The sequence below is a fragment of the Cherax quadricarinatus genome, chromosome 82, assembly GCF_038502225.1.
Source record: "Cherax quadricarinatus isolate ZL_2023a chromosome 82, ASM3850222v1, whole genome shotgun sequence".
Lineage (NCBI taxonomy): Eukaryota > Metazoa > Arthropoda > Malacostraca > Decapoda > Parastacidae > Cherax > Cherax quadricarinatus.
Window position 1 is genome coordinate 15,641,363 of NC_091373.1, and position 16,213 is coordinate 15,657,575.

Genomic DNA, 16,213 nt, shown 5'->3' on the forward strand with positions numbered 1-16,213 from the left:
CCCGCGAGGGTTCTGTATTAGACCTTGTCTTTTTATTATAGTTAAATAAACAACTCAACGTAAGGGAATTAATACCGACAACAGTTTAATAACGACAGACATAAACAGAACTACACACCGAGATCAGTGTATATATATCAGGATGTTTTGGATAGGCAAAGATTTTTGACAGAAAATTTGTCTTCATAGCATACATGAAGTTTGCTTACAGGTTCTCATGGAAAAGTTATAGATCCAGTTCAAAATAAACAAAAGAAGGTCCTCAACAAGAGAAAAGGTAATATTGGCAGCACCATTACACATAATCAAACCGGCATTAGGTCTATGCAATATATATTTACACACTAACAAAACTGTTATTAGTTTATTACTAAGGAAATAGCCATACATAAATATGGCTAACCATAACACGGGTGGTGTTACAACCCGCGATCAGAGAGTCATGAAACTCCAGACCGACGCGTTAGCCACTAGGCCAGCTGGCTAGCCAACGAGTCGGTCTGGAGTTTTACGATTCTCTGATCGCGGGTTCTAACCCTACCCATGGTATGGTTTGTTTGCAATAGTGTCATTATGACTGGCCACCTGTGGTCGGCCAGTCATGAATATGACTGGCCAACCATAGGTGGCACCTACAAAATGTGTTTATAGTTCGAACGTAAGTTATTAAACCCATATTGCGTACTACCATAATATTGTAGAAAAGACACTTTTCAGAACACGCTTTCGTGAAGTAATCAATTCGTAAACTTCAACTTCAACAGAGAGCGAAACGTAACAAGAAAAACTCGCACTATACCTGGGACGTTTCGTCATTACAATCGGCATTACGCTGCTACTGTATCCATAGGGGTATAATCCTCGAAATGCTTATTTATGTATGTCATAAGTAAGATAACCCAAACTCTCATCTAGTACACGGGTTCGAATCCCCGTCAACCGCCTCTTTCCTCCCCCAAGCCCTCCGTTTACCAGCGTTTAAGCACAAATACACAATTATCAACCCTCGTAACGTCTGTCGTAATTATCTTAACACCTTATTAGCACACTTTCCAGCCTCTAATGCTATATAATTCCTGTTAGACATTCTGCACACCATGTACACTTGCTGGAAACGATGGTGTACCTGCTCTAACAAGACTGCGTAACAGCTAGACCAGGTGACATAACTACTTGACTAGGTGGTGTAACTGCTCGGCCAGGATGGTTTAACTGTTAGACCAGGGCCGTGTATTTACTCGACCAGGTAGTATATCTGTTTGACAAGGCTGTGTACGTCGTCAAACAGATGTATGATCGATATATGATAGGGTGAATGGGGAAGCAGTATGGCAAATGTTAGAACAATTAAGAGTTTTCATACAGGAAATGAGGCTCAGACTTAGGGATGTAGGAGAGAAGGGAAACATTTTCCAGTAAATTTAGGCAGTAGAGAGGGATCGGTGATGTGCCATTGTTATTTAATATATTTATAGAAGGGGAAGATGTACTATTAAAAGTTAATGAATTTCATACGAAGTGGAGTTGCTACAGTTGCTTAGTGCTAATGGCAAAGTATTTCTGGGAGATTTGGAAGAGAAATTTCAAAGATTGGTGGAGAAGTTTGGGAATATATATTATATAAAAGAAAACTGAGAGCGAACATAGAAAAAAGCAAGTGATGAGAGTAACAAAAGAATAGGCAATGAAACACTGAACAGCATATTGGAGGGCGGGAGTAGGGACAAAGTGATTGTATTTAGAAATTTTGCAGTGAACAAGTCGACAGATGGGCATATGAAAGACGAGATGAACCATAGGACAGGTGAAGGAAAATCGAAAGTTGTGTTTTGAGGGGTCTGTGGCAAAAAGTTTATCTATGGAAACAACATATGGGAATGTATCAGTACAGTGCTACCTACAGCTTTATATACGTGTGAGGCATGGACTTAAAAATATTGTTAAGCACAAAGGAAGCCACTAGCATACATGTACATTTCGGCTGGGGGATAGAGGCAGTGGAGATATTATGTTAGAGACCCATGTGTAGACTGAATAAAATGAAAGGAATTCGGAGAGACGTTGTAGAACGGAGCATGCGAAAACAATTTTTCAGAGGGTGGAAGAAGTGTTGATGTAATTTGGGCACTGGAAGAGAATAGAATTAACACAAGTGTACAAATCCTGAGTGAGACAAAGGAGGGAGAGTATTATGAAGGTTTTAGGTGATAAACGCGTATGAAGGCGAGTGATCGAGTAAAAACTTGTGGCTTTAAGGATTTGACGTGGTGTTGAAGTGTGAACAAAGTAGCATTTAAGAAAAGATTGAAGGAAGCCGGCTAGCCGGGTTTGAATCCTGGTGGTTGCAAGTACAGTCACTGAAATTTGAAACAGGGATTAAGAAGTTGCAGTTCGTAGGGTCGTTTCACATGTAACGCAGACAGAATCAGCTATGAACACAGATACATTAAGAGATAAAGGCCTTAAGATGTAAAGGGATACAGGCAGACAGAAAAAAAACATTAACAATAGGATGCAAGCAGAAATAATAAAAACAAAGAAAATGAAGCAAAAATATTGATAAAAAATTAACATAGGCAGACATTAGTACACAGACAGAATAAACACAGACGTACTGTCCTCACGCCAGGAGAATAATACGATGGAATATGCTGATACTGGATGCATATACATTTATACCGGGCCAAGAAATTATAGATTATCTGACAGGCAGACGGGCATTGATTGGCAAGAGATGATAATTATAACACGAACCATGATTGGCAAATCAGTCTATATGAATTAATAAAGAACAGCTTCACTTTGTGTTTGCTCTCTGATGAGCTCACCTTGCACGCCCCCCCCCCCTGTGTGAGTGTGTGTTTGTGTGTAGGGGTGGGTTAGTTACTAAGTGTCAAAGGTACTAGTCGATAGACACCTGGAATGCAATATATTTTTGCGCGTGTATGTACTCACCGATATGTGGTTGCAAGGGTCGATTCGTAGCTTCTGGCCCCGCCTTTTCGCTAGTCGATACTATGTCTACCTACCTGGCGTCTACCTGGAGGGTATTCTGGGGATTAACGCCCCCGCGGCCCAGTCCACGACCAGGGCTCCCAGTGGATCAGGCTGTTACTCGTCATGACACAATTGCAAACAAACCATACCACGGGAAGGGATAGAACCCTAGATCAGAGTGTCATGAAACTCCAGACCGACGCTCTAGACACTGGGCCAGCTGGCCCAGTGGCTGTTACTGCTGGCCGCACGTAGTCCAACGTACGAACCACAGCCCGGGTGATCCGGCACTGACTTTAGGTATCTGTCCAGCTTCCTCTTGAAGACAGCCAGGGGCCTATTGGTAATTTCCACTATGGCTGGTGGGAGGCTGTTGAACAGTCTTGGGCCCCGGACACTTACAGTGTTTTCTCTTAGTGTACTAATGGTGCCCCTACTTCTCATTGGGCGAATGTTACATCGCCTGCCAAGTGTTTCGCTTTTGTAGGGAGTAATTTATGTGTGCTGATTAGGGACCAGTCCCTCTAGGATTTTCGAGATGTAGATTATGATGCATCTCTCACGCCTGAACTCCAGTGAGTACAAGTGCTTCCAAGTGTTCCCAGAAGTAAAGGTGTTTGATGAAACTGATATGTGCAGTAACTGTTAAGAACATAAGAACATAAGAACGAAGGAACACTGCAGAAGGCCTACTGGCCCATGCGAGGCAGGTCCAAGTCTCCTACCGGCTTAAGCCAATGCACCCAACCTAGTCAGGTCAGGTCACATTGACTTAAGGGAGGAACACGGCAACCGACCTGGTAGCACAATCTATGAGGTCCAACTCACACCCACCCACATCCACTCATGTATTTATCCAACCTATTTTTAAAGCTACACAACGTTCTGGCCTCTATAACTGTACTCGGGAGTTTGTTCCACTCATCCACAACTCTATTACCAAACCAGTACTTTCCTATATCCTTCCTGAATCTGAATTTTTCCAACTTAAAACCATTGCTGCGAGTCCTTCTAGGCTCGATATTTTCAGCACACTATTTACATCCCCTTTATTTATTCCTGTCTTCCATTTATACACCTCAATCATATCCCCCCTAATTCTACGTCTTTCTAGAGAGTGCAGATTCAGGGCCCTTAGTCTATCCTCATAGGGAAGGTTTCTGATACATGGGATCAACTTTGTCATCCTCCTTTGTACATTTTCCAGAGAATTTATATCCATTCTGTAATACGGTGACCAAATCTGTGCAGCATAATCTAAATGAGGCCTAACCAAGGATGTATAGAGTTGAAGAACAACCTGAGGACTCCTATTATTTATGCTTCTTGATATGAAGCCAAGGATTCTATTAGCTTTATTGCGAACACTTATGCACTGTTGTCTTGGTTTCAGATTACTGCTAACCAGAACTCCTAAATCTTTTTCGCAATCTGTAATATTAAGATCTACATTATTTAGTTTATATGTGGCATGGTTATTGTCCTGTCCAACATTTAGAACTTTGCATTTGCCTATATTAAACTGCATCTGCCACTTCTCCGACCACTGCATCAGTCTATTCAAATCTTCCTGGAGTGCTCGAATGTCCTCGTCAGAATGGATTCGACGGCCTATTTTGGTGTCATCGGCAAACTTGCCGATGTCGCTCTTTATGCCCTCATCTATGTCGTTTATGTAGATTGTGAACAGCAGGGGGCCCAACACTGACCCCTGTGGAACACCGCTCGTGACGCTTCCCCACTCTGATTTCTCCCCATTTATGCAAACTCTCTTCTGCCTATTTGTCAACCATGCCTCTATCCAGGAAAAAATTTCTCCTCCTATTCCATGTGCTTTAATTTTCCTCAATAGTCTCTGATGTGGGACCCTGTCAAAAGCCTTACTGAAGTCCATATACTCAATATCATATTCATTACCATGATCTACCTCCTCAAATACCTTAGTGAAAAAAGTTAATATATTCGTAAGGCAGGAACGCCCCTTTGTAAAACCATGCTGAGATTCGTTGATTAATTTATGCTTTTCAAGGTGGCTACGAACTGCCTCGGCAATTATTGATTCAGTGGTGACGTGTACTTAGCTCAGTGGTGACGTGTACTTAGCTCAGTGGTGACGTGTACTTAGCTCAGTGGTGACGTGTACTTAGCTCAGTGAAGACCTGTTTGTGTGCTCTTGAGTGGTGACCTGTACTTAACTCTGTGAAGAAGTGTCTTGTTTGCTCCCCTGGACTGAACCAAGATGCCCTCCATCGAGCAACTTTACCAGCAACTTAAGGAGGAATTGAGGGCAGCGAAGATGGAGATACGGCGATTGACCGAGGAAAACAAGAGGATTCGTAGTAGTCCTCCTGTTTCGAGTCCTCAGGTCAAGAAGGGATCGTGGTCAGTGGTTGGACAGCAGGGGACGACGAAGTTGACGATCAAGAAGACGAATGGAAAGCCAGAAACGATGAAGAAGAAAGAGACTGCTGTGGAAACTCCCGTGGAAACCTTCAACGCATTCTCGGTGCTACCCGACGAATGTGAGTCTACTACTGGGATCGTCACGACGAACGACAACAAGGAAGGTAAGAATATTGTTGTTGTTGGGGATAGCCAGGTTAGATACATGGATAGGGCATTCTGCTTGAAGGACAGGAGTAAGAGACAAAGGGTATGCTTTCCTGGGGCTGGGATGGAGGACATTGTTAGCCGGCTTGACAACATCATGAACGGTAATGGGATCAATCCTATTATTTGCCTCAGTGCTGGAGGCAATGATGTAGGCAAGCGTAGAAGTGAGGATTTAGTTAGAAAGTTCAGGACAGCTATAGACATGATTAGGAAGAAGGGGGGGCGCCCTGTTATATGTGGCATTTTGCCAAGAAGAGGTGTTGGTAATGAATGGTTGTCCAGAGCAATTGGTATTAATTGTTGGCTGGATAAACACTGTAAGGATAATGCAGTACCATTCATTGACAACTGGGACAACTTCTATGGCCGAAATGACATGTATGCCAGGGATGGGGTTCACTTATCCAGGGCAGGTGTGGGTTTTCTTGCTAACTCAGTTGAGGGGGTTGTTAGGACTTTAAACTAGGATTAGTTAGAGGTATGGGTTTTGAAATGATTAATAATGAATATGGATATATTGACTTATGCTCTGATATTAAGAATCTTAATAGTAACTGTCATGGAGTAACTCTGGGTAATGATAATTTCAGAAATTGTGTAAAAACAAAGATGAATAGGAAAAATGTGCAGAAGAAAAAACATATGATGGTATTTTATGCTAACAGTCGAAGTGCAAGAAATAAAATTAATGAACTACGTTTGGTAGCATGTGCTGGGAACTTTGATATCATTGCATTAACTGAAACGTGGTATGATTTAAAGAGTCGGGATATGACTGCTGAGTGTAATATTCAGGGATTTAAGTTATTCAATGTGGATAGATGTAATGGGAAGGGGGGAGGAGTTGCATTGTATGTTCGAGAAAATATTAATTGTTGCATAAAAAAAGGTATAAAAATAGATGGAGCAGTAACAGAGTCTGTTTGGGTAGAGTTCGTGGAGGGTCAAGAAAAACTAATTCTAGGTGTAATATACCGACCTCCAGGCTTGGATCACGATAGAGGGAGACTTCTTTGGGACGAAATTGTTAGGGCTTCTGGACACAGTAACGTAGTCATAGTAGGGGACTTTAACTTTAGCCAAATTGACTGGAATTCTTTGACAGGTAATCTAGAGTCCAGTGACTTCATGGAAACAGTTCAGGACTGTTTTCTGAAACAGAGTGTAACTGAACCTACCAGGGGTAATAATTTGCTAGACCTAGTCTTGTCAAATAAGGAAACACTCGTGAATAATCTGGAGATCACTGAAGAGCTTGGCGCAAGTGATCACAAATCCATCACCTTTAGCATTAATTGGGAATGCAAGAATAATGATAATACAGTAAAAATCCCTGATTTTCGTTCTGCCGATTATAATGGACTTAGGGAACATCTGTCTAATCTTGATTGGGGTTATCTAGCTAATGATTTTATTGACGATAATCATACTTATGAATATGAAGGGATCTGCTTTTATGATTGTTTTCTTAATAATGCACACAGTGCCCAGAGTATATACATTCCCCAGAGAGAAATTAGGTCTAATAATAACGATCCCAAATGGGTTAACAGGAGGCTAAAGCATCTATTAGGGGAGAAAAGGGGAATTTATAGGCGCATCAGAAGAGGAGAGGTTAACCTTACTGACCAATATGTTCAGCTTAAAAGAGAAGTAAAAAAGGCGATTAGAAAGGCTAAACGTGACTATGAAATTAGAGTTGCTAATGAATCAAAGACTAATCCAAAGGGGTTCTTTCAAGTGTATAGGACGAAGGTGAAGGAAAAAGTAGGACCTCTGAAATCTGGGAATGGACAGCTGACGGATAATGAACTGGAAATGTGTTCCTTATTTAATGACTATTTTTTGTCAGTTTTTACACAGGAAGATGTAAATGAGATTCCAGTAATTAACAATTATTTAATTCCTGATGAATTTAAGTTAACTAATATTACTGTCACGAGGGACATGGTTATTAAACAGATAGACAAACTGAAACAAAATAAGTCCCCGGGACCCGATGAGTTGTTTTCAAGGGTACTTAAGGAATGCAAGATGGAGCTTAGTCAGCCATTAACGAGTGTATTCAATGCGTCCATCCTTACCAGTGTTGTGCCAGAGATGTGGAAGATGGCTAATGTGGTTCCTATATTCAAATCAGGGGATAAGTCCACTCCTTCAAATTACCGTCCAATAAGCCTGACATCTATAGTGGGCAAGTTATTAGAATCAATTATAGCTGACATTATCAGAAGTCACCTTGAAGAGCATAACTTGATAAATGAATCTCAGCATGGATTCACGAGAGGTCGTTCCTGCCTGACAAACTTACTGACGTTCTTCAATAGAACATTTGAGGCAGTTGACAGTGATAAGGAATATGATATTGTTTATTTGGATTTTAGTAAAGCCTTCGACAGAGTACCTCACAAGAGACTCTTAAGAAAAGTGGCAGCTCATGGTATAGGAGGTAAAGTTCTAGCATGGATTGAGGCATGGCTTACCAATAGAAAGCAGAGAGTTACCATTAATGGAGTGAAATCTGAATGGGGATTAGTCACTAGTGGCGTTCCACAAGGATCAGTTTTAGGCCCTCTCTTGTTCATAATTTACATTAATGACCTTGATGAAGGGATTACTAGTGACATGAGTAAGTTTGCTGATGATACAAAGATAGGCCGTATAATTCACTCTGAGGAGGATATCAATGAACTCCAGGACGATTTGAACAAATTAATGTCTTGGTCTGAGAAATGGCAGATGAAGTTTAATGTGGATAAGTGTAAGGTACTTGCCCTTGGTAATGAAAATAACCCTCGAAGCTATAATCTAGGTGAAGTAGAGCTTGGTCATACAGAATGTGAAAAAGACTTGGGAGTCATGGTAAGCAGAAATCTAAAGCCAAGACAGCAGTGCCTCAGTGTGCGCAACAAGGCCAACAGATTACTTGGATTTATCTCAAGAAGTATAAGTAACAGAAGTCCAAAAGTTATTTTACAGCTCTATACATCACTAGTGAGGTCTCATTTAGATTATGCTGCTCAGTTTTGGTCCCCTTACTACAGGATGGACATAGACTCATTAGAGAACATACAGAGAAGAATGACTAAAATGATTTACTGTGTAAGGAACCTCCCGTATGAAGATAGACTTAAAGCCTTAAATCTCCACTCTCTGGAGAGGCGTAGAATGAGGGGAGATATCATTGAAGTGTATAAGTGGATGACGGGCATAAACAAGGGAGACAATAATAAAGTACTGAGGGTGTCGAACCAGGTAAGAACCAGGAATAATGGATTTAAGTTGGATAAATTTAGATTTAGAAAGGACATAGGTAAGTACTGGTTTTCTAACAGAGTTGTAGATGCGTGGAACAGTCTTCCCAGTGGGGTGATAGAGGCTAGGACCTTGGGTAGCTTTAAGAAGAGACTGGACAAATATATGAGCGGGAGGGGCTGGGTTTGATTGGTGTTGGGGGGTGCGGGAGTTGTTTCTTGAGTAGCTTTAGGTAGATGTCGTTTTGATAAGGACCTGCCTCGTATGGGCCAGTAGGCCTTCTGCAGTGTTCCTACATTCTTATGTTCTTATGTTCTTATAAATTTTCCCACTATGGAGGTTAGGCTTATTGGTCTATAGTTCGAAGCTAAGGACCTGTCACCTGTTTTGAAAATAGGTATCACATTTGCCATTTTCCACTTATCTGGCACCATGCCAGTTTGTAGTGATATGTTGAAAAGATTAGCCAAAGGTGTGCTAAGTTCCTCTTTACATTCCTTTAGAACCCTTGCATACAGTTCATCAGGGCCTGGGGATTTGTTAGGTTTTAATTTATCTATTTTCCTAAGGACCATGTCACTTGTGACCCTAATCGTGCACAGTTTATTATCGTCCTGTTCTACATAATTTATCATTACTGGAATATCGCTGGTATCCTCCTGTGTAAAAACTGAGAGGAAGTATGTGTTAAAAATTCTACACATTTCCTTATCACTGTCAGTGATGTGTGTGTGTGTCAGTGAGCTGACCCGAGGAACTTTTGAGTGGGCCTATCTTGTCCCTGATCTTACTTCTGTATACCTGAAAGAATCCTTTTGGGTTAGTCTTCGATTCTCTTGCAACTTTAACCTCATAATCTCTTTTTGCTTTTCTAATTCCCCTTTTCTAATTCCCTTTTTCCCTTTTTTATTTCTCTCTTTAACTGAATATATCGATTTCTTAATTGCCCCTCTCCTCTTTTGATTTGCCTATATATGCCTCTCTTTTGACCAATCAGATATTTTAATCTATTGTTCATCCATTTAGGATCATTTTTGTAGATGAATGGTTTGTTTGATCTGATTTCCCTATTTGGAACATAATTTGACTGAGCAGCTAGAACTATGCCCTGGAAAGCATCATATCGGCAACCATCACCACCTACCTGACCCTTAGTCAGGTCATTCCAGTTCAGCCCACCTAAGTAATTTTTCAGTCCTATGAAATCAGCCAAGCGAAAGTCAGGGACAGAGACTTGATTGCCATTATTAGGGGAATTCCATGATATATTAAAACTGAGTGATTTGTGATCACTTTCCCCAAGCTCATCATTAACCTCAAGATTATTAATTAGTGTTTCCTTACTGGCAAGAACCAAGTTAAGGAGGTTATTTCCCCTAGTTGGCTCTGTCACAAACTGTTTTAAAAAACAATCCTGGATCGTATCAAGAAAGTCACCTGACTCTAAATTTCCTGTCAAATTGCTCCAGTCAATCTGTCTATAGTTGAAATCTCCCATTAGCACAACATTTTCGTATGTAGATGCCTTACGAATTTCGTCCCATAGAAGTTTACTGCACTCCCTATCAAGATTTGGGGCCCTGTAAATCACACCCAAAATTAGTTTTCTCGGCCCTCGAGAAGCTGTAACCAAACAGATTCAGTGGCTGACGCTTCTAATTTAATATCTTGTCTAACACAACAATTTAAATTGTCTCTGACATACATCGCTACTCCACCACCTTTCCTGTTGACCCTGTCAGTGTGGAATAATTTATAGCCTTGTATGTGACATTCAGAGGGCATCTCTCTATCTTTCAGATTGAGCCAGGTCTCTGTTATAGCAATAATATCTATGTTTCCTGCACTTGCAATTAATCTTAGCTCATCTATCTTATTTCTTACACTCCTGCTATTAGTATAGTAAACCTTAAGGGAGCTAGTCCCTTGCTGCCCTCTGCTGTCCCCCTTTGTTTGCTGACCTGATCTATTGTCTTTATTTATAACTTCATGCTGAATGCCTTTTATACATTTACTGTTTGCAACCCAAGTGTTGCAACCTTCTTGTTTCCCACACACACCCATACCTCTATCTTCCATCAGTTTAAAATCATAGGCATTTCACCAATGGCCTTCTCAATCGAGTCTGCAAGTGCTACCACCCCTGCCCCAGAGAGATGTACCCCATCCCTTGCATACATATCATGTTTGCCATAAAAGTTGTTCCAGTTGTCAATGAATGGGATTGCAAGTTCCTTGCAGTATCTGTCTAGCCAGCAATTTACACCAATTGCCCTAGACAACCATTCATTTCATACTCCCCTTCTAGGCAAGATGCTACATATGATTGGGATCCCTCCCTTAGACTTAATGAAATCTATAGCTGACCTGTACTTATCTAGCAGCTCTTCTCTCCTACCCTTCCCAATATCATTTCCACCAGCACTGAGACAGATAATGGGCTTGTTCCCATTACCTGACATGATATTATCCAGCCTGTTGACAATGTCCCCAACACCAGCTCCAGGGAAGCACACTCTATCTCTCATCTTCTTATTCCTATTACAAAAAGCACGGTCAATATATCTTACCTGAGAGTCACCAACCACAAGAATGTGCTTACCTCCATTAGCAGGGGCAGTAGTACCCTTACCTTCACTGGCCACTGAAGTACATTCATCCTGAAGAACAGAGAAGCGATTTCCTACCTTCAGATCTTCACTCTTAACTTTCCTTACTCTGATGTGCCTCCCATTACTGTGAACCACTCGCCACTTGTAGCAGGTGCTGGGCTGCACCTCACTGCTGGTAGCCGTTGCTACCTCCCCAACTACAGCCTCCTCACAGCGAGAGACAGACTGCACCTCACTGCTAGAAGCCTCATTTCCCACAACTCCAGCCACCTCACACTCTCTCCCAGACCCATTGAGGTGGACCTTCAGCCTCCTAATCTCCTCCTGGAGAAGCAAGACCTCCTCCTTCAACTCTCCAACCTCAATTTTTAAAACACTGCAGAAGCAAGCCATGCTTTGTAACCGTCCACGCTAATCCCCAAAGCAGCTCAGGGTCTGTGACCTCACGTGACGACTGACCTGCCTTGAATGGAGCTGTTAATGTACAGCAGTATTCCAGCATGGAAAGAAGTGATTTAAAAAGGATCATCATTAGCTTGGCATCTCTTGTCTTGAATGTTCTAATTAATTATCCATCCTATCATTTTCCTCGCGGATGTGATAGCGGCACTGTTATGATCCACTCTCTCCCTGCTCCAAGAACCTTATCGTACTTCAACTTAAAACTATGTACTGATCTTGCCTCTCCTACTTGAACTCTTCAGATTGTTTCATTTCCTGACAACCCTAAGGCTGAAGAATTACTTCCCAACATCCCTATGACTCATCTGAGTTTTCATCTTCCAATTGTGTCATCTTGTTTTCCCTCTCTGGAATACTGAGTCCTTGTTCACCTTGTTAATTCCTCTTCTGTCCTCCAGAATCATCAGGTTGAGCTCCCTTAACCTTTCCTCGTAGGACATACCCCCGTAGCTCCGGGACTAGTCTTGTTGCAAACCTCTGCATTTTCTCCAATTTCTTGATATGTTTGACCTGGTGTGGGTTCTATGACTCACGAAATCGTAATGACACGATTGCAAACAAGCCATACCACGGGCGGGGTTAGAACCCGCGATCAGTGGTGACGTGTACTTCAGTGGTGACGTGTACTTATCAGTGGTGACGTGTACTTAGCTCTGTGAAGACCTGTTTGCGTGCTCTCTGTGGATCTGAACCAGGACGTGTACTTCAGTGGTGACGTGTACTTATCAGTGGTGACGTGTACTTAGCTCTGTGAAGACCTGTTTGTGTGCTCTCTGTGAATCTGAACCAGGATGCCCTCTCTTGAGCAGCTTTACCAGCAGCTGAGAGAAGAACTCAGAGTTGCTAAACTGGAGATACGGCGATTAACGGAGGAGAACAAGAGGATTCGTAGTAATCCACCTGTTCTGAGTCCCCAGGTTAAGAGGGGAGCTTGGTCAGTGGCCGGGCAACATGGAACCAAGCTGAAGATTAAGAAAACGGTTGGAGAGGCAGAAACAACGAGAAACCAGAAGACTGCCGTGGAAACTTCCAACTCATTCTCTGTGCTACCTGACGAATGTGAGTGTTCTACTGGGAATGCCACAACGAGCACCAAGGAAGCATTTGTAGACGTGAGTGAGACATCCCTAGAAAGCCCAACGAAGACCATCGAGAACGTCATGACGAATTCTACAAGTGGTGTAATGCTACCTAGCGAATGCGAGTCGACTACTCGGAGCATCACTACGGACGACGCCAAGGAAGGTAAAAACATTGTTGTTGTTGGGGATAGCCAGATTAGGTACATGGATAGGGCATTCTGTTTGAAGGATAGGAGTAGGAGGCAGAGAGTATGTTTTCCTGGGGCTGGGATGAAGGATATTGTTAGCCGTCTGGATGACATCATGAGAGGTAATGGGAGCAATCCTATTATCTGTCTCAGTGCTGGAGGCAACGATGTTGGCAGACGTAGGAGTGAGGACCTGATTAGCAGGTATAGGTCAGCAATAGAGATAATTAGGAAGAAGGGTGGGAAACCTGTCATATGTGGCATTTTGCCAAGGAGAGGAGTTGGAAATGAATGGTTGTCCAGAGCAATTGGTGTCAATTGCTGGCTGGACAAATACTGTAAGGAAAATGCGGTAACATTCATTGACAACTGGGACCTCTTCTATGGCAGAAATGACATGTATGCCAGGGATGGGGTTCACTTGTCTACGTGTGGGGTGGGAGCACTGGCCAACGCAGTGGAGGGAGCTGTTAGGTCTTTAAACTAGGAATAGTTAGTGGTATGGGTTTTGGCGGGAAAACTGTGAAGTCGCAGGGTAGTAACATGAGTACTAGGAGAACTAGTAATAGGCAAAATGAGGAGGATATTGGAAAGCCAGTGGCACTAATTGACAATGACAGTAATAGGTTTAGTGGAATAACAGAAATATTTATTACACAAATAGTCGCAGTGCTAGGAATAAGATGGACGAGTTGAGACTAGTTGCTAGTGCAGGTAACATAGATGTATTTGCCATTACTGAGACGTGGTTTAATTCAAAAAGTCGGGACATGCCTGCAGAATGTCACATTCAGGGTTTTAAATTGTTCCAAGTAGATAGAAGTATCGGGAAGGGGGGTGGGGTGGCATTGTATGTCCGAGATCGCTTGAACTGTTGCATAAAAACGGGTATTAAGTCTGAAGTAACACATACAGAGTCTGTTTGGATAGAATTTTCAGAGGGACATGAAAAATTAATTTTAGGTGTGATATACCGTCCCCCAAATTTAGATAGGGTCCAGGGGAGACTACTATGGGAGGAAATTGTTAGGGCCACAAGACACGATAATGTAGTAATTCTAGGAGACTTTAACTTTAGTCATATTGATTGGAATTTCTTGACTGGGAATTTAGAATCATACGATTTCTTAGAAGTAGTTCAGGATTGTTTTTTGAAGCAGTTTGTGACAGAACCTACAAGGGGTAATAACCTGCTTGACTTAGTTCTGGCAAACAATGAATCCCTTGTTAATAATTTAGAAGTTTCAGAGGAACTGGGTGCTAGCGACCACAAATCAATTACATGTAGAATTGAATGGAAGTATGATAGTAGGGATAACTCAGTAACAGTCCCAGATTTTCGCTTAGCATATTACGATGGGCTTAGAGAACACTTATCATCTGTTGACTGGGGTAACGAAGAGAGCTATCAATATGACAGTTTTCTGAACACAATACATGCTGCTCAAAGAACGTTTATCCCTTATAAGGAAATTAGATCAAATAGAAATGACCCAAAATGGATGAATAATAGGCTGAAATATCTACTAGGGCATAAGAAAGGAATTTATAGGCGTATCAAAAGAGGCGAGGGTCATCTTATGAATCGGTATATTGACATTAAGAGGGACATTAAAAAGGGGATAATAAAAGCTAAAAGGGACTATGAAATTAAAGTTGCTAGGGATTCTAAAACTAACCCAAAAAGTTTTTTCCAGGTCTATAGAACAAAAGTCAGAGATAAGATAGGTCCCCTTAAAAATAACTATGGGCATCTTACTGACAAAGAGAATGAAATGTGCTCGATTTTAAATAATTATTTTCTCTCGGTTTTTACACAGGAAGACACTAATAATATTCCGGTAATAATTAATTTTTATAGTGGATCAGAAGAAGATAAATTATGTAACATCACAGTCACTAGTGAAATGGTTGTGAAGCAGATAGACAGACTGAAGCAAAATAAGTCACCGGGTCCTGATGAGGTTTTTTCAAGGGTTCTAAAGGAATGCAAAATGGAAGTCTGTGAACCATTAACTAATATTTTTAATTTATCTCTTCAAACAGGTGCAGTGTCTGATATGTGGAAGATGGCTAATGTAATTCCTATTTTTAAAACAGGGGACAAGTCGTTACCGTCAAATTACCGCCCAATAAGCCTGACCTCAATTGTAGGCAAATTACTAGAGTCAATTATAGCTGAGATTATAAGAAGCCATCTCGATAAGCATAGCTTGATTAATGATACTCAGCATGGATTCACAAGAGGCCGGTCTTGTCTAACTAATTTATTAACTTTCTTCAGTAAAGCTTTTGAGGCTGTTGACCACGATAAAGAATTTGATATTATTTACTTAGATTTTAGTAAGGCATTTGATAGAGTTCCGCACCAAAGACTGTTGAAGAAAGTAGCAGCTCATGGCATTGGGGGAAGGGTGCTCTCGTGGATCGAATCATGGCTCACAGACAGGAAGCAAAGAGTGTCCATAAATGGGGTTAAATCCGAGTGGGGATCAGTAACAAGTGGCGTTCCACAGGGATCAGTCTTGGGCCCGTTGTTGTTTATAATATATATCAATGATCTTGATGAAGGAATTACTAGTGATATGAGCAAATTCGCCGATGACACGAAGATAGGTAGGATAATTGATTCAAACGTAGATGTTAGGGAACTTCAGGAGGATTTAGACAAACTCTACTCTTGGTCAGAAAAGTGGCAGATGCAGTTCAGTGTAGATAAATGCAAGGTTCTGAAGCTAGGGAGTGTCCATAACCCTATCACTTATAAGTTAAATAATGTAGAACTTAACCATACAGATTGCGAAAAGGACTTGGGGGTTATGGTAAGCAGCAACCTTAAACCAAGACAGCAATGCCTAAGCGTACGTAATAAGGCAAATAGATTACTGGGATTTATATCAAGAAGTGTAAGCAACAGAAGTCCAAAGGTCATACTGCAGCTTTATACATCATTAGTAAGGCCTCACCTAGATTATGCAGCTCAGTTCTGGTCTCCATATTACAG